We start from the raw sequence: 25,369 nt of genomic DNA on the forward strand, positions 1-25,369 counted from the left end.
GAGAAATAAGAATGCTGGCAGATAGAAGTAAAATAGGAGAGATAGGAATGCCCAGAGATAGAGAAATAGAGAAAAATAAGGCCTCCCCACAACACAGCAATGAGAGGGCTTGGATTCGGTCTGCCTGATTAGTAAGGCGATAAGCACTTGCAGGCAGCTTGAGCAGAGTGTGCGCTGCAGGGCACTGAACATAGGCATGCATCAGCGCCTAAAAACCTCCTCACAACATGGCAAAGAGAGGACCTGGATTCAGTTTGCCTGATTGGTATGGCTTGTAAGCACCTGTGGGCAACTCTAGCAAGCAGAGCAGAGTGTGCGCCGCTGGGCACCGAAGACAGGCGTGTATCAACGCCAAAGAATAAAAAGAAAAAATAAAAAATTGTGGGGAGCAACTCGGACTAGACTAAGTTACTGGAATTAAGACTTATTCTATGCATCTGCTCTCCCACAGTATGGCGCTGGGAGAGGAGTAAACAACTTCTGCACAGCTGCCTCTTGCCAATTTGACTGATGAGCTGCAGGAGATGATCTTGCTCCTGATTGGAGGAGAGCAGCGTGCTCAGCATGTGGGTAGCAGAGTTGGGATTGATGGAAGAGGAATATAAAGGAGGAGAGAGACAACATGCACCAGGAACATCCGGATAACATCTGAGCAGCCCCCGAGAGAGCTGGCCAGTGGTGTACCACTCCCCTGCGGAAGTGGGGAAAGTGACAGGCGGAGCCGCCCCTCCACGGAGGTGGAGGGGTCGGCAGCCAACCCGGGAAGGACCAGCAGCAAATCCGGGAAGGGCCGAGCAGACAAAAGAACAGTGCAGGGTCCTGTGTCGTTCTTCCGCGAATCGGGGAGCGGCATAAAATGGATAAAGTATTAGATTGTACATCAATAGTCAGGACAAAAGCTGATCAAGTCACTGTTTCTCATAGTGTCCATTTCACTTCAACAAGTTTCCCCTTTGGTGTTCAGTTAGTTGTCACTGATCAGGGAGAACATATGATATTTGTCCTTTTGGGACTGGCTTAATTCACTCAGCATAATGTTTTCCAGATTCCTCCATCTTGTTGCAAATGACCGGATTTCATTGTTTTTGACTGCTGTATAGTATTCTATATCTATATCTATATCTATATCTATATCTATATCTATCTATCTATCTATATATATATATATATATATATATTCTATATAATTTCTTTATCCAGTCTACTGTTGATGGGCATTTGGGTTGGTTCCAGATCTTAGCTATTGTGAATTGAGCTGCAATAAACATTAAGGTGGGCCGGCGCCGCGGCTCACTAGGCTAATCCTCCACTTTGTGGCACCGGCACACTGGGTTCTAGTCCCGGTCGGGGTGCGGGATTCTGTCCCACTTGCCCCTCTTCCAGGCCAGCTCTCTGCTGTGGCCAGGGAGTGCAGTGGAGAATGGCCCAAGTGCTTGGGCCCTGCACCCCATGGGAGACCAGGATAAGTACCTGGCTCCTGCCATCGGATCAGTGCAGTGCACTGGCCACAGCACGCTGGCCGTGGTGGCCATTGGAGGGTGAACCAATGACAAAGGAAGACCTTTCTCTCTGTCTCTCTCTCTCACTGTCCACTCTGCCTGTCAAAAAAATTTTTTTAAAAAATTAAAAAAAAACATTAAGGTGCAGACAGCTTTTCTGTTTGCCAATTTAATTTCCTTTGAGTAAATTCCAAGAAGTGGGATGGCTGGGTTGTATGGTAGGGTTATATTCAGGTTTCTGAGGAATCTCCAGACTGACTTCCCTAGAGGCTTAACCAGTTTGCATTCCCACCAACAGTGGGTTAGTGTCCCTTTTTCCCCACATCCTCTCCAGCATCTATTGTTGGTAGATTTCTGAATGTGAGCCATTCTAACTGGGGTGAGGTGAAACCTCATTGTGGTTTTGATTTACATTTCCCTGATTGCTAGTGGTCTTGAACATTTTTTCATGTGCCTGTTGGCCATTTGGATTTCCTCTTGTGAACATTGTCTATTGAGGGCCTTGGCCCATCTCTTAAGTGGGTTGTTTGTTTTGATGTTGTGGAGTTTCTTGATTTCTTTGTAGATTCTGGTTATCAACCCGTTATCCGTTGCATAGTTTTCAATATTTTTTCCCATTCTCTCAGTTGCCTGTTCACTCTCCTGACTGTTCCTTTTTCAGTACAGAAACTTCTCAATTTGATGCAATCCCAATAGTTAATTTTGGCTTTGAATGCCTGTGCCACCAGGGTCTTTTCTAGGAAGTCTTTGCTGGTACCTATATCTTGAAGGGTTTCTCCAATGCTCTCTAATAATTTGATGGTGTCAGCTTGTAGAGTTAAGTCTTTAATCCATGTTGAGTGAATTTTTGTGTAAGGTAAAAGGTAGGGGTCTTGCTTCATGATTCTGCACAAACAATTCAGAGCAATCGAAAAAGAGGGAATCCTCCCAAATTCTTTCTATGAAGCCAGCATCACGTTAATTCCTAAGCCAGAAAAAGATGCAGCATTGAAAGAGAATTAGAGACCAATATCCCTGATGAACATAGACGCAAAAATCCTCAATAAAATTCTGGCCAATAGAATGCAACAACACATCGGAAAGATCATCCACCCAGACCAAGTGGGATTTATCCCTGGCATGCAGGGATGGTTCAACATTCGCAAATCAATCAATGTGATTCACTACATTAACAGACTGCAGAAGAAAAACTTTTTTATCTCAATAGATGCAGAGAAAACATTCAATGAAAAATAACACCCTTTCATGATGAAAACTCTAAGCAAACTGAGTATGGAAGGAACATTGTTCAGTACAATCAAAGCAATTTATGAAAAACCCACAGCCAACATCCTTTGAATGGGGAAAAGTTGGAAGCATTTCCACTGAGATCTGGTACCAAACAGGGACGCCCACTCTCACCACTGCTATTCAATATAGTTCTGGAAGTTTTAGCCAGAGCTATTAGGCAAGAAAAAGAAATTAAAGGGATACAAAATTGGAAGGAAGAACTCAAACTATCCCCCTTTGCAGATGACATGATTCTTTATTTAGGGGATCCAAAGAACTCTATTAAGAGACTATTGGAACTCATAGAAGAGTTTGGCAAAGTAGCAGGATATAAAATCAATGCACAAAAATCAACAGCCTTTGTATACACAGACAATGCCATGGCTGAGGAAGAACTTCTAAGATCAATCCCATTCACAATAGCTACAAAAACAATCAAATACCTTGGAATAAACTTAACCAAGGACGTTAAAGATCTCTATGATGAGAATTACAAAACCTTAAAGAAAGAAATAGAAGAGGATACCAAGAAATGGAAAAATCTTCCATGCTCATGGATTGGAAGAATCAATATCATCAAAATGTCCATTCTCCCAAAAACAATTTACAGATTCAATGCAATACCAATCAAAATACTGAAGACATTCTTCTTAGATCTAGAAAAAATGATGCTGAAATTCATATGGAGACACAGGAGACCTCGAATAGCTAAAGCAATCTTGTACAACAAAAACAAAGCTGGAAGCATCACAATACCAGACTTCAGGACATACTACAGGGCAGTTGTAATCAAAACAGCATGGTACTGGTACAGAAACAGATGGATAGACCAATGGAACAGAATACAAACACCAGAAATCAATCCAACATCTACAGCCAACTTATATTTGATCAAGGATCTAAAACCAATCCCTGGAATAAGGACAGTCTATTCAGTAAATGGTGCTGGGAAAATTGGATTTCCATGTGCAGAATCATGAAGAAAGACCCATACCTATTTTTTATTTTTTTAGAAAACTTTTATTCAATGAACACAAATTTCATAGGTACAGCTTTAGGAATATGGCGGTTCTTCTCCCCATACCCACCCTCCCACCCCCATTCCCATCCTACTCCCACTCCCTTTCCCAGCCCATTCTTCATTAAGATTCATTTTTACTTATCTTTATATACAGAAGGCCAACTCTATACTAAGTAACTATTTCAACAGTTTGCACCCACAAAGACATGCAAAGTATAAAGTACTGTTTGAAGACAGGTTTTACAGTTAATTCTCTTGGTACAACTCATTAAGGATGGAGATCCTACATGAGGTGTAAGTGCACAGTGACTCCTGTTGTTGATTTAACAATTGACACTCTTATTTATGGCATCAGTAATCACCCAAGGCTCTTGTCACGAGCTGCCAAGGCTATGAAAGCTATTTAGACAGGGCCATAAGCAAAGTGGAAGTTCTTTTCTCCTTTCAGAGAAAAGTACATCCTTCTTTGATAGCCCCTTCTTCCCACTGGGATCTCACTCACAGAGGTCTTTCATATAGATCATTTTTTGCCACAGTGTCTTGGCTTTCCATGCCTGAAATGGGAAGCCTGATCTGAATGCCTTAAGGGCTGATTCTGAGGTCAGAGTGCTGCTTAGGGCATTTGTCATTCTTTTCTTGTTTGTTTGTTTGTTTTGGACAGGCAGAGTTAGAGAGAGAGAGAGAGAGAGAGAGAGAGAGAAAGGTCTCCCTTCCGTTGGTTCACCCCCCAAATGGCCACTACAGCTGGTGTGCGCTGCTGATCCGAAGCCAGGAGCCAGGTGCCTCCTCCTGATCTCCCTTGCAGGCGTAGGGCCTAAGTATGTGGGCCATCCTCCACTGCCTTCCCGGGCCACAGCAGAGAGCTGGGTTGGAAGAGGAGCAACTAGGACAGAACTGGCACCCCAACAGGGACTAGAACCCGGAGTGCTGGCGCCACAGGTAGAGGATTAGCCTAGTGAGCCATAGCACCAGCCAGGGGATTTGTCATTATATGAGTCTGCTGTGTTGGATCATTCTCTTCTTTTTAATTGTATCTATTGTTTTTACCAGACAATTAGCTTATTTATGTGATCCCTTTGACATCTCTTCCCTCTCTTATTCCCATTCTTACTTTTTACTAGGATCTATTTTCAACTGGATTTAAACAACTATGAATAATTCTGTGTTAAATAAAGAGTTCAACCAATAGTATTAAGTAGAAAAAGAAACTGGTAAAAAAAAATAATAAACTGTTCCTCAACAGTCAAGACAAGGGCTGTTCAAGTCACTGCTTCTCATAGTGTAAATTTAACTTCTACAGATTTTCTTTTAGGTGGTCTGTTGACACAGATCAGGGGGAACATGTGATATTTGTCCCTTAGGTACTGGCTTATTTCACTAAGTATGATGTTTTCCAGATTCATCCATTTTGTTGCAAATGACTGGATTTCATTTTTTTTACAGCTGTGTAGTATTCCATAGAGTCTATATCCCATGATTTCTTTAACCAGTATGGGCATTTAGGTTGAATCCATGTCTTAGCTATTGTGAATTGAGCTGCAAAAAACATGGAGATGCAGATAGCTCTTTTATTTGCTGATTACATTTCTCTTGGATAAATTCCGAGGAGTAGCATGGCTGGATTGTATGGTTAGGACTATGTTCAGGTTTCTGAGGTACCTCCAAACTGTCTTTCATAGTGGCTTTATCAGTTTGCATTCCCACCAACAGTGGATTAGGGTACCTTTTTCCCCACATCCTCTCCAGCATTTGTTATTTGTTGATTTCTGTATGAAAGCCATTTTAACTGGGGTGAGGTGAAACCTCATTGTGGTTTTGATTTGCATTTCCCTGACGACTAGTGATCCTGAACAGTTTTTCATGTGTCTGTTTGGATTTCCATTTGTGCCATTTGGATTTCCTCTTTTGAAAAATGTCTAAGTCCTTGGCCCATCTCTTAACTGGGTTGTTTGTTTTGTTGTTGTGGAGTTTCTTGATCTCTTTGTAGATTCTGGTTATCAACCCTTTATCAGTTATATAGATTGCAAATAATTTTTCCCACTCTGTCAATTGCCTCTTCATTTTCCTGTTTCTTTTGCCATATAGAAACTTCTCGATTTGAATTAATCCCATTTGTTAATTTTGGCTTTGACTGCCTGTACCTCTGGGGTCTTTTCCAAGAACTTTTTGCCTATGCCAATGTCTTGCAGGGTTTTTCCAGTGTTCTCTAATAATTTGAGGGTGTCAGGTCCTAGATTTAGATCTTTAGCCCATGTTGAGTGGATTTTTGTGTAAGGTGTAAGGTAGGGGTCTTGCTTCATACTTCTGCAGGTGGAAATCCAGTTTTCCCAGCACAATTTGTTGAAGAGACTGTCCTTGCTCCAGGGATTGGTTTTAGCTTCTTGATCAAATATAAGTTGGTTGTAGATGTTTGGATTGATTTCTGGTGTTTCTATTTTGTTCCATTGGCCTTTGTATGTGATTTATTACTAGTATCAGGCTGTTTTGATTATAACTGCCCTGCAGTATGTCTTGAAATCTGGTATTGTATGCCCCAGCTTTAGCTATTTGAGGTCTCCTGTGCTGCCATATGAATTTCAGCATCATTTTTTTTTATTTCACAGATAGAGTTAGACAGAGAGAGAGAGAGAGAGAGAGAGAGAGAGAGAGATCTTTCTTCTGTTGGTTCACCCCCAAAATAGCTGCTATAGCTGGAGCTACTTTGATCCAAAGCCAGGAGCCAGGCACTTCCTCCTGGTCTCCCATACTGGTGCAGGGGCCCAAGCACTTGGGCCATCCTCCACTGCCTTCCTGGGCCACAGCAGAGAGCTGGACTGGAAGAGGAGCAACTGGGACTAGAACCCGGCACCCATATGGGATGCCAGCACTGCAGGCTGAGGATTAACCAAGTAAGCCATGGCGCTGGCCCCTCAATGCCATTTTTTCTAAATCTGAGAAGAATGTCTTTGGTATTTTGATTGGTGTTGCATTGAATATGTAAATTGCTTTTGGAAGAATGGACATTTTGATGATATTGATTCTTCCAATCCATGAACATGGAAGATTTTTCCTTTTTTTTTCTTTTGTATCTTCTTCTATTTCTTTCTTTAATGTTTTGTAATTCTCATTGTAGAGACCTTTGACATCCTTGGTTAAATTTATTCCAAGATATTTGATTTTCTTTTGTAGCTATTATCAATGGGACTGATCCTAGAAGTTCTTTCTCAGCTGTGGCATTGTCTCACACACCATTAACACATGGTTATGCAAGGCAGACTGCATGTTTTAAGTTAATTTTCTCACTTACAGTAACTCAAAAAACTGGAGGGCCCAGTGCTGTGGCATAGTGGGTAAAACTGCCACCTGCAGTGCCGACATCCCATATATACTTGGTCGAAGTGACCCCATGTTAGACACACACCACCCAGAATCATAACACCATTTCTCGATTCCTCCTTTTACTTTTGGTTCGCCTGGCAAATTCACATAAGGGACTGATCATCTCAGAATTCAGAACCAAGTCATCTTCCCTCACTCGAGAGAGGTGACTCTCTGGAGATACCGTGTGGGCATACAGCCTTGACCTAATGAATCAAGGAGGTCCCCCACTAAGCAGAGGACATACTTACAATCTGATACACTGCTGTCCGTCTAACGTAGGGAATCCCCTGCATAATGCCATCAGCTGCTGAGGTGCTATGAATTTGTTTTGTTATGGCAGAAGTGCTGTGGGTGTCTTTCCTTTGGCTAGAATTGGCATGGCACACCAGTCTTAAGTGCTCAAACATGGGAAAGATACCCCCCTCTCAGAAGCCCACAGAGATTACCAAACATAATGAATCTGTGAGTGATAAGAGCCTGTCAATCCAGGCCTCTGCCTCACAGGCAACAGTTGACTTAGGGAGAGAGAGCTCTGACAGTGAAAATGACATGACAGCAGATAATGCAGCAATGCCTAGTCAGCCACCTCCCAAATACCCATGGGATGAACTTAGATAACCTCGAGGTGATAACCCATGCGAGGTCATCCCATCTGAACCCAGTGAGGATCCCCATATTTGTGGCAGTCCTTGGGCACCCAAGGCTCTCAGGGCAGCCACTAGACCCCATCCCACCTGCATGTTTGCCATTAATGTATGAGCGGATGCAGAATTCAGGCCCTGGATTCCAACGCCCGTAAAAAGGCTTCTGCTAACCAAGGGCAGAGTATATGCTTGTGTCTTTCCAGAGATTGGGGACAGCCCATTTGGTTACCAGGCAGAAACATCAAGCCTGCAACTGACCGTCAACCAGAACTAGCTGAACAAGACTTAAGAGTCTGCCTTATTAGTGGACATACCTGCTACTGATTGTCAAGCTGCTGCCCTATCATCCTACCCTGAAGAACTTCCCATAGCAACATCCACTACTGTTTTATAGCTCTGGTCAGCCATTCGAATGGCCAATAGCCTGCGTGCAGTCATGCTATTCCTGATTACCATCGTTCCTCATTCCTACCCCCATCTGAGCAAGCACTCCTGTGGTCTCCTGTTTTGAGCACTGGTTAGTCAATGACGGGTAAGATCCCCTGGGGGACAACCTAAGACAGGCACAGCTGCATGAGGAGACCACATGGAAATGGGGACAACAATGGTATGGCCCAGAATCATGCCTTCTGTTGCTCAAAAATAAATAAAAGGGGGAAATGTGGTGGAATAAGAAGGCCATGCCAAGATGGCCACTGGCAAGCAAGTGTCAGTTACTCAGGAATGGCTTCCAAACCCACCTGACAAAGGAGTCTGCCTGGCAACAGGCAATGATTAGTTAGGGCCTAAACCACCCCTTGACTGCATTGGCTGCCTCGGCTATATAAGCTGCTGCACCAACTGAAGTAAACAAGTGTGCAAGTTGCTCTCCTCTGGCCTGGTTTCACCCGACTTCCAGGGTCTATGTGGTGACTCCGTGCCTCTTGCCCCCACCACACTTCTCCTCTCAGAATGAATCCACCTCAACATGCATGCACACACACATATGCACATCATGTTCCTCCTCTGTGCATCTCTTAAGAAATGGCTCAGCTTGAGCAAAGTTGACAGGAGTGGAAGGTGGAGCTCAGCATCACCAAAGGTAGCAGCCAAGGACAATGCCTCATTTTCCAGAGATTATTACTGTGTTTTTTTTTTTTTTTCCTCATGGACTTTTTTGAAAGTCTGGTGAATTTCATGGAGCTCTTCTCACAGTAAATTTTTATTTTTTTTTAAATTATTTGTTCAAAAGACAGAGAACCTATTGTTTCACTGTACAAATATCCACAAAAACCAGTGCTGGGATAGACTGAAGCCAGGAGCTAGGAACCCAACCCAGGTCTCCCACACGGGTGTCAGGGACCCAAGTCTTTAAGCCACCACTGCCTCCCAGGGTCTGAAATAGCAGGAAGCTGGAATTGCATGTGGAGCCAGGACCCAAACCGGCACACTTCAAGATGGAATGTAGGCATTCCAAGTACCTTCTTAAACAGTGTGCCAAACACCTGCCCCTCACTGTATTTAGTTTTAGATGTCTGAAATGAAATATGCAGAACAACAAAAGAAAGCAATTATACTAAAGAAGTTATCAAAATGTGCTCTACAATGAAAGGTATCCTTGTTATTCTGTGACATTTGACCAATACATTCAGCCCATTGACTAACACTATAGACCAGATGTAAGAAATGGTTCTATAAATGCAAGAACTTCCCCAGTCTCTTTGTGGTCAATCCTTCCCTCAACTTCCAATCCTAGTGATCACTGGTCTATCTTCTCCCCTATGAATTTTTTTCTGTTCTACAATGTCATCTTTTGGGTCAGTCTTCTTCCACTTTGTGTGTTGCACTTGAGATTCATCCAAGTTGTCTCATATAGCATCGGTAGTTCAATGCTTTTTGTTTCTGTGTGGTATTCCAGTATATCAATGTGCCAGAATCTGCTTGTCCGTTCATTCCCTGAAGGGCAGTTCTGTTACTTTCAGACTTTTTGTGATTAAGAATAAAGTCCCTATAAATATTCATATACAGATTTTTTTGTGTGTGAACACCAGTTTTCATTTCTCTTGGGTAAATAAGGATTGCTGCATCTATTTGCTTGAAAACTCCCAGTTTTAGTTTTTCTTGAAAATGCACAACTATTTCTTTTAAATTCATAACAAAGGCCATATTCAAAGATGAAAGTACTTTCTTCCCAGGAGATTTTCCATGTGTTTCGATCAATGAGAAGAATGGTTTGTTCACTAGCAAAGTCACTGTTCATAATAATTTCATTAGCACTTTAAAAAGTGTCTTGGCTGTCAATGTAGATGACACATTCTTGTGGTTTACTTGACTCACCTGATGGACATTTTCCTACTACATGAATGGAGTGACAGTCTTGCTACAGATGAAGTCTTGGTGTGCTCTTGTTGGTCACTCTGCCAATACCCAGTAGGAGCCCTTGGTCTGATGCAGACTGAGGGGCTGATCACTCTGTCTTACAGGCTTTTCCTTGGAACAGGGGCAAGGGTGGAGGTGGCAGACTCCAGACTTGTTTAGAGAACTTGTGTTAATTCTGCTGTCACCAGTTAACCATATGAGCTATGAGCTGAGCAAGCCTTTTGTCTCTGTGGGCATCCATTTTAGAGCTCACCCAAAGGCAAGATGAATAAAGTGCTCAACGTGCAGAAGTACAGAAGGCACTCACCTTGCGGCTGGCCCTGCACCTTCATAATACTGTGAGCACCGGTTCCTTAAGTGCTGCACCCCAGGGCTTCACTTGCCCAAGTTCAGGTTGTAGTCATCTATACAGTAAGGAGGTAGGTTCCATAATCTTTCCTAGTATTAACTTTTTATGACCCAAACTAATGCTTAGGACAACACACAACCAAAATAAGATTTAAATATATTCAGTTGATTTTGGATAAGAGCCATGCTTGATAATGGAGAACAAAAATACATTTTTCTTTTAACAGAAGGGCATACTTCCTTTTCCCTCCACTTCAGAAAGGCTGTGTGGATGTTCTTCAGCCACCCTGTAACCTCAGTTCTACCCATGGTCCTCAGCTCACTGGTTACGGTACTTTTCTCTGGTGCATAACCCAGATCATTCCTTCTCTTGCCCTACGATGATAGATTCCCATGCACAGTCTAAAGAATTCTCAAAATGTCTGTAAGTGTGGGTTGATGTGGGACAGAGATATTAAGAAGTACACGAGCTACATACACCCTTAGGAGTGATACTTGTTTTATTCTGGATTTGAAATAATGAGAAAAGAAGTTATTAAAATATTTTTAAAAGCTAATTTGTGAGATTATGGTAGATTGCTTTTTTATTTGGCTATTCAATAACAAGATCAAGTCTTTAAGTTATAAAATTGTAATTACTGTAGTGTGTACCTTCAGGAGAGAGTCTAGAAGTAGAATTGCTGGGTCTGAGGGTAAATGGGCCTATGTAATTTTCTAGGTATCGCCAAAGTCCCCCTCCAAAGAGAATGAGCCCTTTGCTTTCTGCTGGTGCTATAGGAGAGTGCCTACACCACACAGATTCGTACCAGGCTATATTGGGCAACTAGAAGGATTTTTTTTTGCCATTTTGGTGGTTGAAAAATAATATCTCATTATAATTTTAATTTACATTTCCCTCACTGTATAAACAAACTTGAGCATCTTTTCATATGATTACAGTCATTTGCATTTCTTTTCCTGTGAATTCTGTTTATTTCTTTAGCCTCTGTTTCAGCAAAGTTGATGGCTTTTTTCTTTTCTATTTTTGAATCTCTATTTTAAGAAAATTCAGATTTGTTTGCCTTATTAGTATGACTCTTTATTTTCCATATGAAATGTGCCCTTTAACTTACATGTAGTATTTGTTTCTTATCACACATCTTTTAAAAATATAAAAATGTATCTATCTTTATTCCTTATCTGCTGCTTCCGGATTTTGAGTGACATAGTAAGATTTCCCAACTTGCAGATTATGATGGATTTATCCATATATTCTTCTGGTAGGTATATGATTTCATTTAAAATTTGAGATACATTTGAAAACCTGATATGCATTACAAAGAATGACCCAATCTATCATTCTCCAGCTGTACCCAAGCTGCTAATTTAAATTTTAATCTTTTCTCTGTATTTTGGAAATTATTCCTGTATCATATACTTGATTTCCATGTGCAATTGTTTCTACTTACAGATTTCCTATTGTATCATTGGCCTGCCAGTACCTCACTATTTTAATCATAGAAGTTTTAGGACACATTTTACTGTCTGATTAGGCTGGAATCCACTCATCGCTCCTTTTTCCATGTTTACAAAATTGGAGAAAGAGAGAGAGGGGGAGAGGGAAAGGGAGAGGAGAAAGAGAGGATGAGGGGGAGAGAGAGAGATCTACCATTTTGCTGGTTCACTCCTGAAATGTCCCAGATATCAGGGAGTGACCCAGCCAAAGCCAGTAGGCAGGAATTCAGTTCAAGGTTCTCACGTAGGTGACAGTGAACTGAACTCTTGAGCTGTTACCTGCTGCCTCCCATGGTGTGCCTCAAGAGTGGAGTTGTGACTCCATCGCAGGCACTTGTATGTGGGATGAGGGCATGCAGTGACTTATCAGCTAGGCCCAATGCCTGTCCCACATGGTTCCTTCAAAAGAAGAATAAAATGGAAAGCATCAGTCTACTTGGTTTTAGAATTTGTTATATAGCCACGGAAATCAAGACAGCATGGAATAGTATTGGCAGAGGGAGACACACAGATGAATGCAACAGAATAGAGATCCAAGAAATATCTCCTCACAAACATGGCTAACTGATTTTTGACAAAGGAGAAACAATAATTCAGGGCAGAAAGACATCCTTTTAACAAATGGTGCTGGAACAATTGGACAGACATAGGCCAAAAAAAAAAAAAAAAGAATAAAAAAGAAAAACAACCTTAACCTAAACTCACATCTTATATACAAATTAAATCAAGTGCATCACAAATTTAAATAGAAAACATAAAATAAAAAGTCTTCTATAGGAAAACATAGGAGAAATTCTTCAGGACACATGGCAAGAAGAAAACATCTTATACACCCCAAAAGCATGACTGTAAAAGGAAATAGTGTTAAAATGTGCTTCATTAGAATAAAACATTTGTCTGCAATTGGCCCTGTTAAAAGATTAGAAAGACAAACTACATACTCCGAGAAATAATCTGCAAAATTTATATCTCATAAAGGACTCAGACTACAGATGCTCTTTGGGTTATGATGTTACCTCTGGATAAACATAATAAGTTGAAAATTCCATATTGAAAATGCATTTAATATATTTACCCCACAGAACAGCCTAGCTCAGCCTCGCCTATCTTAAACATGCTCCAAACACCTACGTTAGCTGGCAGTTGAACAAAAACACAAGTCCTGTTTTATCATCAAGGGTTGAGTATCTCATGTAACAGACACAGATGGACATTTTATAGACATGATGGGATGGGAAAACACAACATGGGGGTGTGATTACTGGGTCATATACTAAGTTTATATTTACTTTATAAATATGCTCCATTAGTTTAGTTTTCTATTTCTGCCAAAACAAACTTAAGAAACTCAAATGCTGCAGACTTATTGTTTTGAAGCGTTAGTGGTCATGGGTCCAGAGTGGTCACACAGGCCAACACAGTGAATGGTCACACAGACTAACAAGAAATGGCAGTAGGGCTCTTTCTGGAGACTCTAGGTAAGAATTCATTTCCTTGACTCTTCCAACAAGGAGAGGTACCTGTCTTTCTTGGATTATGACTCCATTAAACCATCTTCAGTGCCAATAATGTCATCTCTCTCCAACTCTTCTTTTATCCCTAGCATCTGTCTATCTGTCTCTCTCTCTCTCTCACCATACCCAGAAAAGATTCTTTGCTTCTGAGGACTCAAGTGATAAGAAATGGATTATCCAGGATAATATCCTTACCAAGATCTTTATTTTTTAAAACAAATTTTATTTATTTGTTTGATAAGCGAAGTGGCAGAGAGAGAGAGAGAGAGAGAGAGAGTGAGAGATCTTCCATCCACTGGTTTACTCCCCACATGGCCACAACAGCTGGGGCTAGGAGGGGTTAGGCTGAAAACAGGAGCCTATAACTTCATCCAGGTCTCCCACATGGGGGAAAGGGGCCTGAGATCTTGGACTATCACATGCCGTTTCCCAGGCAGTTTTCCAGGGAGCTGGATCAGAAGCAGGACAACCCGGACTGGAACCTGTGGGGAGCAACTCAGACTAGACTAAGTTACTGGAATTAAGACTTATTCTATGCATCTGCTCCCCCACAATATGGCGCTGGGAGAGGAGAAAAACAGTTTCTACACAGCTGCCTCCAGTTCAACCAATAAACTGTAGGACCTGCTCCTGATTGGAGGAGAGCAGCGTACTCGGCGTGTGGGTAGCAGAGTTGGGATTGGTGGAAGAGGACTATAAAGGAGGAGAGAGGAGAGAGACAACATGCACGAGGAACATCTAAGGGGAACACCTGAGGAACACCTGTGCAGCCCCCGAGAGAGCCGGCCGGCGGTGTGCCGCTCCCCTGCAGAAGTGGGGAAAGTGGCCAGGGGGAACCGCCCTTCCACAGAGGTGGAAGGGACGGAAGCCAACCCGGGAAGAACCAGCAGCAAACCCGGGAAAGGCCGAGCAGATGAAAGAACAGCGCAGGGTCCTGTGTCGTTCCTCCACGAAGAGGGGGAGCGACATAATGGTGCCATGACTCGGATATGAAGCCTAGGCAGGGTTTAGTGTCGCTCCTCCACGAAGAGGGGGAGCGACAGAACCAACACTCCAATATGGGATCCTGACATCACAGGTGGCAGATTAACCCACTGTGCCACCACTGCGTAGGCCCCAAGGTCTTTAACCTTGAAATCACATCTACAAGGTCACTCTTGCTAGTTAAGGAATGTTCAAAACAGTATATTTGTGATAACCTAATATTGGAAAAGACCCAAATGCCCTTTGGAGGGTGAATAGCTAAACCATGCTACACTTACACCTTGGAATACTATGCAGTAATAGAAAGGGGGCAGACTGCACATAGATCTCAAGGGCACTATGGCTAGTGAAAAAAGTTAATCTGAAAAGGTCATTTCTGGACTGTGCTCTAACATAGTAGGTTAAGCCTCCACCTGTGCTGCCAGCATCCCAGATGGGCACTGGTTCATGACCCGGCTGCTTTCCCAGTCCAGCTCTCTGCTATGGCTTAGGAAAGCAATGGAAGATGGCCCAAGTGCTTGGGCCCCTGCATCTGCTTGGAAGACTCATAGATAGCTCCAGGCTCCTGGCTTCGAATCAGCCCAGCTCTGGCCATTGTGGCCATTTAGGGAGTGAAACAGTGGATGGAAGACCTTTCTCTGTTTCTCCTTCTGTCTGTAACTCTATCTCAAATAAATAAAATCTAAAAAATAAAATGATGAAAAGCTTATAGCCTGTGGGATTCCATTTACATAAGTAACAATCTTGAAATGGTATAGACATGAAGAATCAGCAGCTAGAGGCAAAACATGTGAAGTAGGAATAGGGATGACTATAAAGGGAAAGACGAGGGACTAGTTGGACCAGCACTGTGGTAAAGCAAGTTCCATTTCTGCTTGAGCAGCCATGGGTCCTGGTTTTAATCCTGGCTGCTCCAGGATTTTTTTTTTTGACAGGCAGAGTGGACAGTGAGAGAGAGAGACAGAGAGAAAGGTCTTCCTTTGCCTTTGGTTCACCCTCCAATGGCCGCCGTGGCCGGCGCGCTGTGGCCAGTGCACCACGCTGATCCGAAGGCAGGAGCCAGGTGCTTCTCCTGGTCTCCCATGGGGTGCAGGGCCCAAGCACTTGGGCCATCCTCCACTGCACTCCCTGGCCACAGCAGAGAGCTGGCCTGGAAGAGGGGCAACCGGGGCAGAATCCAGTGCCCCGACCGGGACTAGAACCCGGTGTGCCAGCGCCGCAAGGCAGAGGATTAGCCTGTTGAGCCACGGCGCTGGCCCTGCTCCACTTCTGATGCAGCTTCCTGCTAATGCACCTGAGAAAGTAGGGGAAGATGGTCCAAATGTTTGGGCCATTGTCCCCACATCGGAGACCAGAAAGAAACTCCTGGCTCCCAGCTTTGGATGGAAGAGCTCTATCTCTCCCCACTCCTCTCTGTAACTCTTATTTCAAATAAATAAAATAAATCATAAAAAAATAAAAATAAAGGGGTAGATGAATGGACTATTCAAGAGGCTAAAAATAAATCTGTTGCCTAATTGTATTGTTGCTGAAGAAATCTACACAGGTTAGAAAATTACCCTGAAACATACACAAATGAGTACTTATGAGCCTAGTGAACTCTAGGTTAGGCATGGGTTGTGCTGACATTAATTTCATTGTTTGGTTACTGTGCTTCAGTCATGTAAGATGTTGCCATTGGGAGGAATTGGGAAAAAAACACAGGGGACCTCTTTGTGTTCATTGAGCAGTTTTCTGTGACTCTATATAATTACTTCAAAAATATAAGTTGAAAATATAATAGAAAAATATGTGGGGAATTCCCCTGTCATCAGGGAGTCTGAACCATTTTGCTATTATATGTAGTGTATGATGGTAAAAAAAAGTTAAGTAAAGCAAAAAAAATTTTTTGGAAAATTATTTGCAGCTGTATCATAAAAGCAATAATTCTAATATAGCAAAGACATAAACTAGAGAGCAACTTAGAGTATCTTCTGAAGACTAATGGACCAAGAATATGAAGTTCATAAAAACATGAACATACCATTCATAGAAAACATCATGTGAGTCACAATGCCTATAACTCATAATCCTTTGAAATTGTGTTCACATCCACTCACAATAAGAGGGACAAAAGGTATAATTGTAATAAGAAACCATTTCTCTCCTGTTAAACTCACAACGACAATGTTTTACAGTATTCCTTACTCTCAAAACTGAGAATTAGGCATTCTCATGAATCTTTGGGGGAAATACAAATTAATTAAATGCCTGTGTAGATATCGATGGTAATTTCTAGGAAGATTATTTGCTCATTTACCCTTTGACCCAGAAATTCTCTTCTAGGAATTGATGCCAAAAGTACACAGACAGAAATATGAAAAGTCAAATGCTCTAGGCATACTTTGCATGGATATTTGAAATATCAATAGACTAGAAGCAGGGGCCGGTGCCATGGCACACTAGGTTAATCCTCTGGCTGCAGCACCAGTATCGTATGTGGTACCGGTTCTGGGCCCAGTTGCTCCTCTTCCGGTCCAGCTCTCTGCTATGGCCTGGGAGGCTAGTGGAGGATGGCCCAAATCCTTGGGCCCCTGTAATCTCATAGGAGACCAGGGGGAGGCTTCTGGCACCTGGCTTTGGATCGGCGCAGCTCCGGCCATTGCAGCCATTTGGGGAGTGAACCAATGGAAGGAAGACCTTTCTCTCCTTCTCACTGTCTGTAACTCTACCTGTCAAATAAATAAATAAAATCTTTAAAAAAAAAAAAAAGACTGTGGAGTATGTGTATTTTGGAATTCGAATGAGTCATCCTATACTACCCAGATTTTATCATCAGTCCCAGTGTCCTGGAGTACTGGAATTCAAACCATGTAGATGTGGTACTTCAAACAGTTCTTGGACCAACAGGTTAACAGCTGCCACTTGTGATGCTGGCATCCTATAGCAGAGGCCCAGTTGGAGCCAGCCCTGGCTGCTCCATTTCCAATCCAGCTCCCTGCTAATGCACCTAGGAAAGCAGCAGAATGTAGTTCAAGTGCTTGGACCCAAGCAATTCATATGGCAGACCCAGATGGAGTTCCAGCTTCCTGGCTTCAGCTTGGTCCAGCCCCAGCTGTTGTGACCACTTGCAGAGTAAACCAGTGGATGGAAGATTCTCTCTCTCCTTCTCTCCCCCTCTCCACTTTTTCCCCTCTCTTTGTCACTTTGCCTTTCAAATAAATAAGATAAAGTTTTTTAAGTACATGGAAAATGCATATTGGCTTTTTTTATTTTAATTCTTTTGATTTATATAAGGCAGAAAATTTCATGTGTTTCATATATACAGATTTAAGAGCATAATGATGTTTCCCACCCATTTTTTCACAAACTTTTGAAGTGTGTGTGTGTGTTCTGGCTTTGTTCTTTGAAAATACATTGCTATGGAAAGCCAAAACACTCTGGCAAAAAAAAAAAAAATACCCTACATGAAAGATCTCCGTGAGTGAGATCCCAGTGAAAAGAACAGGTCATCAGAGAAGGAGGTACCTTTCTCTGAGGGAGGAGAGAACTTCCACTTTGACTATGACCTTCTCTAAATATGATCAGAGTTGGTGAACTCAAAAGGCTTCCATAGCCTTGGCGACTCATGACAAGAGCCTAGGGTGATTACTGAGGCCATAAACAAGAGTGTCAATTTGTTAAGTCAACAACAGGAGTCACTGTGCACTTACTCCTCATGTAGGATCTCTGTCCTTAATGTGCTGTACATTGTGATTTAATGTTATAACTAGTACTTAAACAGTATTTTTCACTTTGTGTTTCTATGTGGGTGCAAACTGTTGAAATCTTTACTTAATATATGCTAAATTGATCTTCTGTATATAAAGAGAATTGAAAATGAATCTTGATGTGAATGGAAGGGGGGAGGGAGAGGGAAAGGGGAGGGTTGCGGGTGGGAGGGAAGTTATGGGGGGAAGCCATTGTAATTCATAAGCTGTACTTTGGAAATTTATATTCATTAAATAAAAGTTAAAAAAAAAAAAGAAAATACCTTGCTAATACAACATGATCACCAGTAACAAAGAATTCCCACAGGACACACAGATGCAATCTTGAAATGTTATTTTTCACTAAAGGGAAGCAGAGCTCTCTTCAGCATGACTTATTTCAAAGCAGGGGCAGGAAATATGTCAGGTGGTTTTAAAATATATTGTTACACCAGAAAATGAGAACTTATCAAAGAATAACAAGGTCTTGCTTGACCAACTTTGAAGTCAATCCAAGTAGGATTTTTATTGGAAAGAAGCGTTGAAATTTGAGCATCATTAAACTGATCCCAGCAATGAATTTAAACACAACAAACAGATATAAAACTAAAGGATGCAAAACTGGATTGAAAGAAAAATAAAACACTTTGATCACCATTGGAAACTTGAAAAGATAGTGAAAGAATCAAGCATTTTTTAAAGATATTATTTATTTTGACATAGTTACACACACAGAGAGAGATATTTTTCCATTGCTGGTTCTCTTACCCAAATGGCTGCAATGGCCAGGATGGGCCAGGAGGTTCTTCCAGGTTTCCCACATGGTTGCAGGGACCCAACTCTGTGGCTTTCCTAGGTGCATTAGCAGGGAGCTGGATCAGAAGCGGAACAGCCAGGACTTGAACTGGCGCCCATATGGGATGCTGGTGTTGCAGACTGAGGCTTAATGTTCTGTGCCATAGTATGGCCCCAAATGAAGCATTTTATCACATCTTTTCATCCTGCTAGGTCACCAAAACCTAGATGAGGCATGATTTCTGCTTATAGAAATACTCTAACTAATAAAAGAAATGATAGAACTAGGACAGCATCATTTGGGACCACCTAATGCATTAATATTACTAAGCACAGATCATCAACCACTGCTACCATTACAAAAACTGGCAAGCAAACATTACATATCTCCTGATGTGGTATATAAATCTGTGTATTAATTAGCTTTTGCTCCACCCAATCAATGCTGCATCTGATTATATTTAGCAAGTCTCAAGATCATATTTAGCAAAGATATGGGAGACAGAATAGTGTTTTGAGCAGCAGCATCTCTGGATTATAATTCACAAGTTCAGTTTGCAGGTGCTCTGCAGGACAGTGATCTGGTTTGTTAAGCAAATTCTTTGCCAGGAGCATGGAGAGGAAAGTGTCAATCCAGACGTGACGGGCATAGGCACTACTTAGAATGTGTGGACGGAATCGGAATATGATTTCAAAAAAACTGTTAAAATAGCATTATGAGAAAGTCCGAAGTTTGAACACTGCCTGTTTCATTTTAACTTGTGGTGTTGGCTACTTAACTCCATCTGCTTGTCAAGATTCACAGAAATGTACACACACAGGAGTTTTTTTCAGTATATAAATTTTTAAATGTTCTACAAAAGTAGTACACAAAATCTATAAATACATGAAAAAGGCAATACGTCATGTATAAAAAGTTTATCCTGTGAATGCAAAGTTCAGTAGAAAAGTCATTTCATGTAAATCTTAATATATTAATAGAAAAAACACAAACACCTCAAGAGCCGTTGATAGGATTCTGCCTTCCCTCGTGTTAAAAACTCTTAGTAAAATGTGAACAGAAGAGGACTTCCTGAATCTGAGAAGAGGATCTCTGGACATCACAGAGCAAAGCACTACAGCTTTCCTCTGAGCACTGGAAGAAAGGAGACAAGACTATCCACTGCCCCAGCATGGCTTCTCCGGAAAGCAAGCGCTGTGAGAAAGTCAGAGAGAATCTAAATGTGAGGTTGACTGTGACGCAGATCGGCGAGATCCTACACTGGTTCACGAAGCCTGCATTTCCCCTGTGTGTGTCTGCCTGCTAGGTCAAGACAGGAAACCCAAGCCTTGCTGTGGCTCATACCCCAGGAGTGTGGGAAAGAGCACACCGAGAATAGAATCCCTACAGCTTTGCAAGTTACCAAGACTCCTGCCCTTCCCACTTGCACACCCTTCCCTGCCTACCTGCCCGCCCCACTCCCCACCTCTTCCTCCTTTCTTTCTGCCATCTTTGACTACTTGCCCAGTCTTCCCCTTCACATAAGCCTTCATGTAGTCACAGCGACGTGTGCAAGCCTCTATTATCATTGGATGGGGTGCTTTTGATGACAACCATCTTTTTAATTGGGATGATAGAATTTTTTCTTGAGTAGAACAGGAGAGGCGGGAAGAGAAGGAAGAAGGAACTGAGCCTACAGTTCCAGAACATTTGCAGTACTGTGTCTTTATTCAGGCTTGAACACAGTTTGTGAAGGCGGGGGCTGGGGGAGCCCTCGAATGGGGAAATCCTCCTGCTACCTCCTGTCATTCATTGTCTGCCAAGCCCAGCAGCAAACATGTTGAACCCTACATTCCCACGCGGACCCCTGTCACCCAGATACAGTGACATGTACCCAATGGGCCACTTTCCATAATGAGAAATGGGCTGTGGAAGTCTTTTGGCAAACAGGGGACGTTGAGCTGTCAAATTAGCCTCTGCTCTGGGAACCTGGGAGAGGCTTGGCTTCTCTTGCCATTTGCTTCTCATTACTCTGTTAGCTTTATTAGCTTCACGATGCTGTCTAAATCCCCATGTAGGAAATCTACGATAGCTGTGGTGAGAAACATTCAAGGTAGTTTACTCATAGGTCAGAGAAAGGAACCATTTCATGGGGGGGTTAAAGGAACCTCTGTCTTTCTCCATGAATTTTAAAACTGCATTCTGAGAAAGGTGTGAGTCCAGAACTGCACACGTGGGGTTGCAATGGTGAATGAAGCAGGTGGCCCACCTTCAAGGAGCTTAACAAGCTGGAGGTTCCCAACACAGAAGAGGGAGAAAGAGCCCGTGCGAGTATGCAGGTCTGTGCTGTGTGCCTCCCACACGCCATCGTGCTGACAGATTCTCAGGGGCTCTGGCTAAAATGCAGGTCACAATGCAGTAGGTCTGGGATGGGTCTGAGACTTTGCTTGTGTAACAAGCTCTCACCCAGTGCTGAGGCTGCTGGCTCAGGCATTGTCCTTTGGGAAACAAGGATCTGGAAATGAGAGAAGTAGGAGTCCCTGCCTGGTGGTGGGATGTGAACAGAACAGGATTCCTAAAGGATTCAAGGCTTGACCAAACCCCAACCACCACAGGATTTACAGTGGAGACCTGAGAATTTATGGTGGAGGCAGGAGAACACTCATGACCCTGACATGTCCCCAGCTACCGTGGAGTTATGTGGCTGAAGCAGAGCAGTGATGGATGGATGACAGGTGACAAGCAGGGAAGCCCAGACAAGATGTTAACATGTACGGGAAGGAGCCCAAACTGGATCTTGTAGACATGAGGAACCCTAAAAAAAAGATGATATTAGGAAATATCTGTGCCTTTTTAAAAAAGATCAATTTTGTTTATTTGAAAGGCAGAGTTACAGACAGTGGAAGGGAGAGACCAAGAGAAAGAGGTCTTCCATCCACCGGTTCACTCCCCAAATGGCCACAATGGGTCTATCCAAAACCAGGAGCCTGGAGCTTCTTCCAGGTTTTCCACATAGATGCAGGGGCCCACGCACTTGGGCCATCTTCCAGTGCTTCCCCAGGCCACTAGCAGGGAGCTGGATTGGAAGTGGAGCAGCTGAGACATGAACTGGTACCTATATAGGACACTGATGATGCAGGCAGAGGCTTAACATACTATGGCACAGTGTCAGTCCATTTTTGTGCATTTTTACTCAGAAGAAAATGTGTAACCAACATCTGTTCCTGTTGAGTGAAGTCATTTGTGAATATGCTGAAGGAAACTCCATCATCTCACTGGTTTTATATAAATATTCATGTAGATGTAATTATATTATGAATGCAGAGCATTTTGTATTTTTCCTTGTGCTTTAGACCAAATAGATGCAGAAATAAACAAATTCTTATTGAACAGTTGGAGGCTATGAGTTGAAGGAAAGACAGTGTGACTGTGTTTTTGATGGAAATAAATTTACTTGACATGAACATCACCAGTTTAATGTACACAATCCAGTGGCCTTTAGTATATGCAGTGTTGTTCGATGCCTATCCGTATTTAGTTCCAAAACATTTCCACTATACCAAAAGGAAATGCCATACTCATGAAGCCTAGGGATTTTCCTATTCAGGGTCTTCAATATTGTTGTGGATTGAATGATTTTTATCCCCTCCCAGTCATCCCATGTGTTGAATGCCTAAATCCTAATGCGGTGATTTCCAGCATGTAGATTTGGAAGGAACATACTAATGGTGAGGCCTTTGGTGTTTGTGGGGGTGAATCCCCCACAAATGGGATTAAAGTCTATGTGATGGGAGGGATTCTGTCTCCCTCATCTCCAGTGTGTGAAGACACAACAGAAGACAGCCATGTGCAAATCAGGACCTCCCAGGCTCCAGAACTATGAGAGTTAAATACTTTTTTTTTTATTTATGCCATAAGTCTGGAGTTATTTGTTATAGCAGCCTGAAATAAGACATATACATATGGAAACATAAAATAGGTAACATTTTGTGACTGGCTTCTTGTACTTGGCATAACTCAAAGTTTATCCATGTCTTAGCATCATCTGTCAGTACTTCATTCCTGATTGGTCAAAGCTGCCTCGAAAATATATACCACTTTAAAAAAAATCAAATTGAAAGAATATTTGGGCTGGCACCGTGGCTCACTAGGCTAATCTTCCACCTTGCGGCGCTGGCACACCGGATTCTAGTCCCGGTCGGGGTGCCGGATTCTGTCCCGGTTGCCCCTCTTCCAGGCCAGCTCTCTGCTGTGGCCAGGGAGTGCAGTGGAGGATGGCCCAAGTGCTTGGGCCCTGCACCCCATGGGAGACCAGGATAAGTACCTGGCTCTTGCCATTGGATCAGTGCAGTGCGCCGGCTGCAGCGCGCCAGCCGCGCCAGCCATTGGAGGGTGAACCAACGGCAAAGGAAGACCTTTCTCTCTGTCTCTCTCTCTCACTGTCCACTCTGCCTGTCAAAAAAAAAAAAAAAAAGAATATTTGGGTTTTTATACCTTTTGGCTATTGTGACTAGTGATATTGTGAATATTCACAAAGAACTTTTTATTTAAATACTTGTTTTCAATTCTTTTGGATATATACCCAAGATTGGATTTGCTGGGTAATATGGTAACTCTATGTTTAAGTTTTTAAGAAAACATAAAATTCATTTATTCACAGTAGACACATTGGTAAACATTCCTAGCAGCATTGCACCAAGGATTTTCAAGAAGCTCATGGAAAATACCTATTTGGGGGCCAGTGTTGTAGAATGACAGGTAGGGCCACTGCCCATGATGCTGAATCCCATACGGTTGCTGTTGAGTCCCAGCTGCTCCACTTCCAATCCAGCTCTCTGCCAATGGCCTGGAAAAAGCAGCAGATGATGGCCCAAGTTCTTGGGCTCCTGCCACCCACAGGGGATATTTGGATGAAGCTCCTGACTCCTGGCTTTGGCCTGGCCCAGTCCTGGCTGTTGTGGTCATCTGGGGTGTGAACTAGTAGATGGAAGCTCTCCCTCTCTCCCTGTAACTCTGACTTTCAAATAAATAAATAAATAGATCTATAAAAAAGAAATACCTATTATGAAAAAATGCATAGATTTTAAAGTGTTTTTGTGTCCAAATAAAATTTCTTTCGCTTCCTTGTTTCCAACAGTTTTTGAATGAGTTTTGATGAGTTTCAGTTTACCTACATTCATTCCAACATGTGTTATTATCCACTTTTTTTTAAATTATAACAATCTTAGGGGATGTAAAGTGGTATTTTATTGCAGTTTTGATTTGCATTTCCTTAATGATCAATGATGTTGAGTGTCTTTTCATGTGCTGGCAGGACATTTGTATATTGTGTTTGAAGAATTGTCTATTGAAGTCTTTTCCCATTTTTATTTAAATTGGATTGCTTATCTTCATTGGTGAATTGAAGAAGTCTTTTGGTTTTTCATTTTTCTACATATTTGGGACCCTAATCACTTAGATACATGATTTGTGAATAAGTTCTCACATTTTTAGGTTGTCTGTTTTACTTTCTTGATGTCTTTTATTGAACAAAGGTTTCCAGTTTCTACAAAGTCTAAATTATCTGATTTTCTTGCATTATTTGTGCTTTTGGTGTGCTAAGTAACAGCCCATCGCCACATCCATGGTCAGGAGAATTTATTAGTATGTATTATTGTAAGGTTTTCCGTAGTTTTACCTCTTACAATTAAGTCTTTTCAATTTTGAGTTCATTTTTATATGGAGTAAGGTAAAGAAGGGTACAGATTCCTTTGTGTGGATATCAATTTGTTCTCACACTATTTTTTTGGAGATCTTATTCTCTGTACTATTGAGTTGTCTTGGCATTTTTGTTAAAAATTATTTACTATAGACATTAGATATATGATGTTTCTAAACTCTGTTTCATTGATCTACATGTCTATCATAATGCCAGTACCATATTGGTATACTATAGACTTGTGCTAAGTTTTAAATTATGAAATGCAAATTTTCCAATATTTTTTCTTTTTCAAGATTTGGAAAAATATTTCCACTTATTAAATAAATAAATAAGGGCATGGAGATTTTCATAGGAATTGCATTGAATCTGTTGATTGCTTTGTGGACTACCATCATCTTTACAAAATGATACTTTTGTATACTCAATATGTGTGAAGATATTTTGTATGATTTTCATAATTTAAAATGTATTGAAACTTGTACTGTGGCCTAATATATAATCTGGTCTGAATAATGTTTTATATGTATACACTGGATGTGTATACAGTTGGAAAAATATCTGCTCTGCTATGGATTGGTTGAGTATTCTCTATATATCTGTAATATCTAGTTCACTTATAGTTCTGTTATAGTTTTTGATATCTTTTTTGATTTTCAGTCTAGAGGTACCATCCA

The 25,369-nt window shown here is 41.9% G+C and overlaps 1 long non-coding RNA gene across 2 annotated transcripts in view; it reads left to right on the forward strand.

Annotated features, from left to right (window-relative positions):
* LOC138845403 (uncharacterized) overlaps positions 1 to 25,369 on the forward strand; it is a 120,363-nt gene that overhangs the window by 27,744 nt on the left and 67,250 nt on the right. The window lies entirely within an intron of this gene.

This window comes from Oryctolagus cuniculus, chromosome 15 (genome assembly GCF_964237555.1).
Source record: "Oryctolagus cuniculus chromosome 15, mOryCun1.1, whole genome shotgun sequence".
Classification (NCBI taxonomy): Eukaryota; Metazoa; Chordata; class Mammalia; order Lagomorpha; family Leporidae; genus Oryctolagus; species Oryctolagus cuniculus.